Genomic DNA, 7,793 nt, shown 5'->3' on the forward strand with positions numbered 1-7,793 from the left:
TCTTTTTTTCCTTTTGGTAGTCATTGACATTCTTCTACTAAATAAAATTGTAGAGGAAAATTGCATTTCGGGAAAGGAATAAAATTACTATAATTATTAGATAATATATATAGCTGTTTTATATAGTTCCAATTTATATACATTTATATTTGCATATAGATATAAATGCATATATCTATATATAGTTTTTATATATTATATATAGTTACATATATTAGTTATAATTTACATAGTTATGTATATAGTTTTATACGTATAGTTGTATGTATATAGTTTATAGATATTTTAGTTTATATATAGCTTTATATATGTAATTATAATATAGTTATAATATACATAGTTATATATAGTTGTATGCATAGAATTATAGCCATTATAATGAAATGTTTTTGTCATAGAAACCATTTTATTTATTCCATGTCTCTTTTGTATTCCTAAGTGAAAATATACACGTGTGCATGTGTGTATACATGTATACAACTGAGTCCATGTATGAATGTATATATGTATAAGTGCCATTTTAAGGCTCATCATTACTTAAAATGAGTCAATCAATACATTTTTATTGAACTCTCAAGAGTTCATATCATGATAATGTATATATTTCATAAAATCAGCATATATTTTGCTTTAAAGGAAAAGGTATGTTTTTACCTATCCTGACAACATAATAAAGGTACTATTAAAAATTTCCAGGAAAAAGTAATAAACCCTAAATATTCAATTATCTATTCTATATTAAGCACGTGCAGTATAGTGATATAAAAAGAAAGATGTTGGGGAAGAATACAATCCTATAAATGTAAATTAAGAACAAAAATAAATAGAGCTTCTGAACAGATGATAAACATTTTCTTTTTCTAGTTCAGAAAACTTATTACTGTGAACTCTTACCTAAAATATTATTCTTATCTATAGTGTACTTACAGTGATACTTGAAATAAGGTTTCGATCACAAACACAACTTCCTTTATGTAAGTACATTTTTATGATAAGAAAACAAAGAACTTACTATAATCCCTCCTTAAAGTCGATGAAATATATACATGAGACATTTTTCAAGCAATAAAATGCCAAATAATACATTGGTAAATGACACACTTATCGTTGGATACTACATTGACGTCTGGAAGTTTAAACATTCATAAAGTTGAATTATGAAGTAGAAAACCAAAGCTTAGAAACTTGTCTGAAGTAGCCACTGTGATATGTGACAATAGTGTAATGACGTGGAGTGACAAATGTGGCACTTGAAATATGGATTTATCTTGAGGTATCTCATTTAACTATTTTTGACTGACCTATGTTTTATGTGAACTTCATAGAGTCTTGCCATTTCAGGTGTGCCAACGCTTACTCAAGCCCTTCGATTAGCAGGTGTACAGTTGATATTTCATAATGCCCTTCCTTTTTCCTTGTATTGGTTCCTTCTTTAGGTATAGTAAGAGAAGTCAATATGTGCCTGCAGCAAATACTTTTATCTAGTTTCTGCCAGAAAATAAAAAAATAATGAGAATTAGAGGGAAAAAAGATAATGTTGTACAATCTCAATTCCCATGAAAACTTACTGGTTAAAATAACTTCAAACTTGGAGATTGCTCAGGACTTGCACTGAGCAAGTCCTGTTGCAAATAACATTATTTGGCATTTCCTTTAGCTGCCTTTTCCTAAGTGAACAACAGATTTTACAGAAAGAATGTATGAAACAATTTCAAGGAAATGTATTTCTAGAATGTCTGTACTTAATATAACCTGAGTTCTGATTTTATCCTATGGCTTACAAACCTGACTGTAGTCAATTTATGTAATCTTTCTAAGCTCTGGTTTCCTCATGTGTAAAAAGGGAGAATACATACATGCCGTTCATGCATACATATGAGATCTAAGTATTAAATGTGATAAATGAAGTATGTAGCGTGGTATCAGACCCACAGTAAAGAATCAAAAAACTTCTATCCAATTATATCGTCTCAGAAATGGGAAAATAGATATGTGCTTTCTTAATTGTCTTTGAACATTGTCATTTGTCTTTCACATTTTTAATCTCAGAAATTCTTTCAGCTTCTTCAGTCTTTTGGCAGTACTATAAACAAGGAGGGTATTCACCACTTTTCATGTTGTCAGTCATCTTTCATTAACAGAAGATTCCTTTTAATTCATATAGTTTTTATTTTAACCATCTTTGATAGCAAAATAGAATCAAATTGCATTATTATTACTCTGAGTTCTTAACATTGAAGCGACTATCAAATTTGTATCTACGATTTTTCTAAAATTTCATAAAGTTCTAAAAATGAGGGGTTCCTGGATGGCTCAGTCAGTTAAGCATCTGCCTTTGGCTCAGGTCATGATCCCAGGGTCCTGGGATCAGGCGGCCCGGCATTGCTCTCTCTGCTCAGTGGGGAGCCTGCTTCTCCCTCTCCCCCTGCCTGCCGCTCTGCCTACTTGTGCTCTCTCTGTCAAATAAATAAATAAAATCTTAAAAAAAAAATAAAATAATGGTCATGCCTATGAATATCTAATAAGGCATTAAAGGAAGTGTTATTTTTCTTTCTACATCATTCCTCCTAAAAGCTTCCAAGAAGTGTTGAAACAACTGAGTTAATGTTCAGAAAAATAAACATCCCTACCTCATGCCACAATTCAAAATAATTTAATCTTCAAAGGAATTCAATATGTAAACAAAAAGTTTAATGAATAAAAGAAAATATTGGCAAATAGGTATCAGACTTATCGTTGTAAAGATACTCTAAGTGTTGTGGCTAATCTGAAGAAACAAAATGGACCCTAAACTGTAATTTAGTTCAGATGTCAAGACAGATGATGCCACACACATATCAAGAGGATACGAAAATATTTATTACTCACATAATGAGACTTTTGGGGAAGGGCAGGACCAACTTCCCAAGCTGATCTGAAAACAGCTTGAGAGAGCAAGAAAATGAGATTGGCTTGGGGTTTTTATTATGGTTAGGGAGTGGGACTTGGATGAGGGTTCCCATGTGCAAACAGAGGCTTGCAGAGTTTGAGTCTTCCCTGCCAAGCACCAAAGGAGGAAGCTCCCAGGCTTTCTTATTAGTTTGCCCAGATGTAGGGAAGGAAAAGAATGCGATCTGAAGCTTAAAACTTATTCTAAGCCAAACACCAAAAAACGTAATCAGAATCCTTATTGTATTAAGTACTCATACAAACACAGATATCATTAAAAAAAAAATCATCGATAGATAGTTTTGTAATATTCAAAAAACATCAAAACCCTCCATAATTAAAACGATTGGTATTAAAAACTGTAGCATATTTTCAATGTTTATTAAAATGTTAATAACAAAGATTCCTGACAAATGGATATAAAAAAGATGAAAATTAGTAAGGAAAAATAGTCAAAGACCATATATAGCTAATTCACAAAAGAAGAAATTCAAATCTAAATACACACACACACACACACACACAAAGACCCTCAACTTCATCAAAGAAATGTTTTTTAAAAGACTACAAATTAGATATGATATTTTTCTTCTGGAAAAATGGCACAGATCAACAAAAAAAAATAAAATTTAGGTCAGGTGCTCATCTTGAGAAATGACACTCTTGTGAACTACTGATGGAAGTTGTGATGGTACACACTGTGGGGAGAAGTATTGCAACTAAGTGTCAAAATCTTTAAAAGCATAAAAACTCTGTGATCTGGCAATTTCATCTTTGAAAATTTTACTCAAGGAAATTAAATAGATATGCATAATTATTTATTTTCAAGGATGACCAACACAGAGTTACAAATAATAAAAACAAAATCCAGGAATAGAGGAGCAATGACATGCCCAGTATACATGAATGATTGCATATAAATCATGCTACATTTATATAATGTACATCTATGTAGTCATTAAAATTATATTTCAGAAATAAGTTATGTAAGTATGACTAAGCACAAACACGTTATAAAAACATGGTGTGTGTAGTATATATACATGTATACACATACATAGTGTGTGTGCATGTGTGTCTATATATAGATAACTTAAAGATCTATTTGATACCACCATTTGAACATCTAACAAACATTTTTTTATTTTTTTTTAAGATTTTATTTATTTATTTGACAGAGAGGCACAGCGAGAGAGGAAACACAAGCAGGGGGAATGGGAGAGGGAGAAGCAGGCTTCCTGCAGAGCAGGGAGCCCGATGTGGGACTCAGTCCCAGGACCCTGGGATCATGACCTGAGCCTAAGGCAGATGCTTAACGACTGAGCCACCCAGGCGCCCCTCACAAACATCTTTTGAATGAAGTGTTTTAAACAAACAAAAAAACATTTTGGACAGAATTCTCTCCCTCCTAATTTTTTTCTTCTATCTTATCTCCTCTCTATAGATGGCACCACTATCCACTTGACCCAAGTGGCGACCTAGATCCACCCTCTTTTCTTAATCCTTGCCTGTCATCCATTCCATCCTTAAGTCCTGTGACTCTACCTCTAAAAACATATTCTTACCTCCTTTTCTTTACCTTCACTGATATTCTTCCAATCCAAGCCACCTCCTTCTTTCATCTGAACTAAAGAATAGCCCACACTTCAATGCTCTGCCTCCGCTTCTCTCTCAGCCCACCATGTTCCATTCTCCACCCAGAAGGTACATTTTTTTATGAAAGTAATCAGACATAGCACTCTTCTGCTTAATAATTCTTTAAATACCTTTTCCTTAAATGAAAAGCAAACCATATGAAGTAAGTAAATCCCTAATCCCACCTCTGAGTATATATCTAAAAGAATTGAAATCAGGATTTCCAAGAGATTATCTGTGCTCTCATGATTATTGTAGCACTATCACAATAGCCAAGACATGAAAACAACCCAAATGTCCATTGGCAAATGAATAAAGAAAAGGAGGTAAATATACATACAATGGGATATTATTCAACCATAAAAAGAGGAAATCCCACCAATATGCGACAACGTGATAAACCTGGATGGTATTATGCTGAGTGAAATAGGCCAGTCACAGAAAAACAAATACTGCATGATTCCACTTATATAAGGTATTCAAAATATTCAAACTCATAGAAACTGGAAGTAGAATAGTGGTTACCAGGTGCTGGGGAAAAAGGGAAATGGAGAGTTGCTGCTGTTCAATGGGTATAAACTTTGTTAGGCAAGACAAGTATATTCTACAGACATTACCCACAACGATTCTGTATTGTGCACTTAAAATTTTGTTAAAAGGAGAGATCTCATGCTAAGTTTTCTTACCACAATAAAAAAAAATATTTTTAGTAAAATAAAATCCAAACTTCTCACCATGGCCTACACGGTCTGGTCCAATTGCTTTTCCATTTTCACCTCATTATCAATTCTCCCTTGCTCAATATTTTCCATAATTTCTGATGTGTTTTTTGTTTTTTCTGTTCCATTACCCTGAAGCTTATTCCCGCTTTAGGGGTTTGCAATTTTTTTTTTAATGCTTCCTGGAAAACTTCTCTCATGGATGACTACATCTTATTCTCCCGGCTGTAGTTCGAACATCATACCCTCCTCCTTTCCTGATCTCCCAGTTAAATTCTGTGCTGTATGCCCTTCTCCTGTCATGCTTTATGTTGTCCTGTTTTTTTTTTCTTCCTATTATAATTATCAGACATTTTGTTGTTCTTAAATGATTTATTTTTATTGTCCTTTCTACCATAATGTAGGCTCCAAAAGCAGAAGGCTGACTGTCTGGAATAGTGTTTGCGTGGCGCCTGGGTGACTCAGTCGTTAAGCATCTGCCTTCGGCTCTGGTCATGATCCCAGGGTCCTGGAATCGAAGCCCGCATCGGGCTCCCTGCTCCGCGGGAAGCCTGCTTCTCCCTCTCCCATTCCCCTGCTTGTGTTCCTGCTCTCGTGTTTCTCTCTGTCAAATAAATAAATAAAATATTTTTTAAAAAACGAATAGTGTTTGCATATAACAGATGCTCAGTTAATAGCCATTGATTGAATAAAAATATAAGGAGCAGAAGTAGTGAACATCAATATGTTATTATATCTTATGTGTAAGTAGTTAAAGAATAATTTATGTGTGGGTAGTAAAAAAATAATCTTCCTTTCTTCCTTTCTTAGTAGTCTTTAGACTCAGTGTGGGGCTTGAACTCACAACTCTGAGATGAAGAGTTGCATGCTCTACCTACTGAGCCAGCCAGATGCCCCCCAATTTCTCCTTCTTTATCGACACCTGAATCTTCAAGATTTCCCCCAATCAACACACAACATATTTGTATAAAATACATTATAAAAAGTATGCAAGCAAATTTATTCTCCTACTTTAAAATCCTGCATATTGAATTTAATTTAATCTCTCTTGTTTATTTAGCACTTTGAGTGTCTCAACAAAAGAAAATAGTAATTTGATGTACTCGATGACTTCTAAAACATTTTCTAGATATTGTGATCAAATTCCATAGTAGGTAGTAAATCTAGAAGGTGAAAAAGATAAAATTAACCAGTACAGATCATATAATCTGGATTTACCTTTTATAAATTACCATAAACGTAGTTACTGTGATTTCTCTCTTGTTCTCATGAGTTAAGTGAAAACTTTAAATAGTCATTTGAGGATTTCCATTATTTGCTTCCAGTAATCACAGATTGTTTCTGTAGGGAAAATAGAATACTGATAATACAAAAGTATGAAAATGAAATTGAAACATTTTTCCCTTCCTTCTTTTCTTGGACCTGGGAATTGTGCATCTTGCTTTAAACTGCATATTTTCCAACTTTTATGAAGTGAAATAAAATTAATGGGAAAAAGTTGTAGTAGCAAACGCAAGCTACAATCTGTGAAAATCATTATTGGTGTTCTATTGACACATGCCACATTACTTGGCCAAATGTGTAATTTTATTAAGATCATTCTATATAATGAATCATTAGCTTCATAGAAATATAAACTGGGCCCCCAAAGAAAATAAATATCCAAAAGTGAGTCATTTTCCATGCTTAATAGCAATTTGAGAAATGTAGATTTTAGAAATAATCAAAATAAAATATATTGCTATATTACTGGTGATTTTTTATCTGTAAAATGGATTTCTCTGGTATAAAAAATTACATGTTCAAACTTTCAGCATACTCATGAAGATGAAATAATTTACAAACAAGAAGCATTATTCTTATAGAAGCTTCTTATTCACAAGAATTCTTTATACTCTTTGTAATCAATTACCTTGCTTCTCATCTGAGTATTTATTGATTTGGCCTAACAGCTGCATAATTTCTTATTCATGCTGTATAATATAGGATAGAAGATTAATAAAATCAATAATGGATATAGCAGAGGAAAGAATAAAAAAACACATCTCAGCAAGATTGTTCATGGATGTCAAAACAAATCACCAAGAATACAGAAGGCTCTGTTTCAATTATATTTAGAGGGAGGGCATGAGAATGGAGAGGGAATTAGTTTCCTCTCCCTATTGTTTAAACTATAAAACTATGAAGCATTAAATGTCTTCTGGGAGCTCACCCAATTTTGGAAAAATAAGCTTGATTCTCTGGAATTTGATGCATTCCTCTCCAGAATATAAGCTCATCCAGAGTTAGTGTGTTAAATAAATGCTGGAACAGGGAGACAGAGAAAGGGGAGGGAAAAAAATCAATAAAATAAATTATGATGAAAAGATAATGCACAGTGCCTCACACATTAACAACACTTATTTTGAAAGGTAATATTTAAGTAAGCATGAAAAGTGAGCCACTGGAGAATTGAGATTAAAATAAATCACATGCTTGTTCAATAATTATTTGAGTAAAAGCTAAACACAT

The sequence above is a fragment of the Eumetopias jubatus genome, unplaced genomic scaffold (genome assembly GCF_037043125.1).
Source record: "Eumetopias jubatus isolate StellerSeaLion01/CBP00866 unplaced genomic scaffold, mEumJub1_p1.0 scaffold_2, whole genome shotgun sequence".
In the NCBI taxonomy this organism is placed as follows: domain Eukaryota; kingdom Metazoa; phylum Chordata; class Mammalia; order Carnivora; family Otariidae; genus Eumetopias; species Eumetopias jubatus.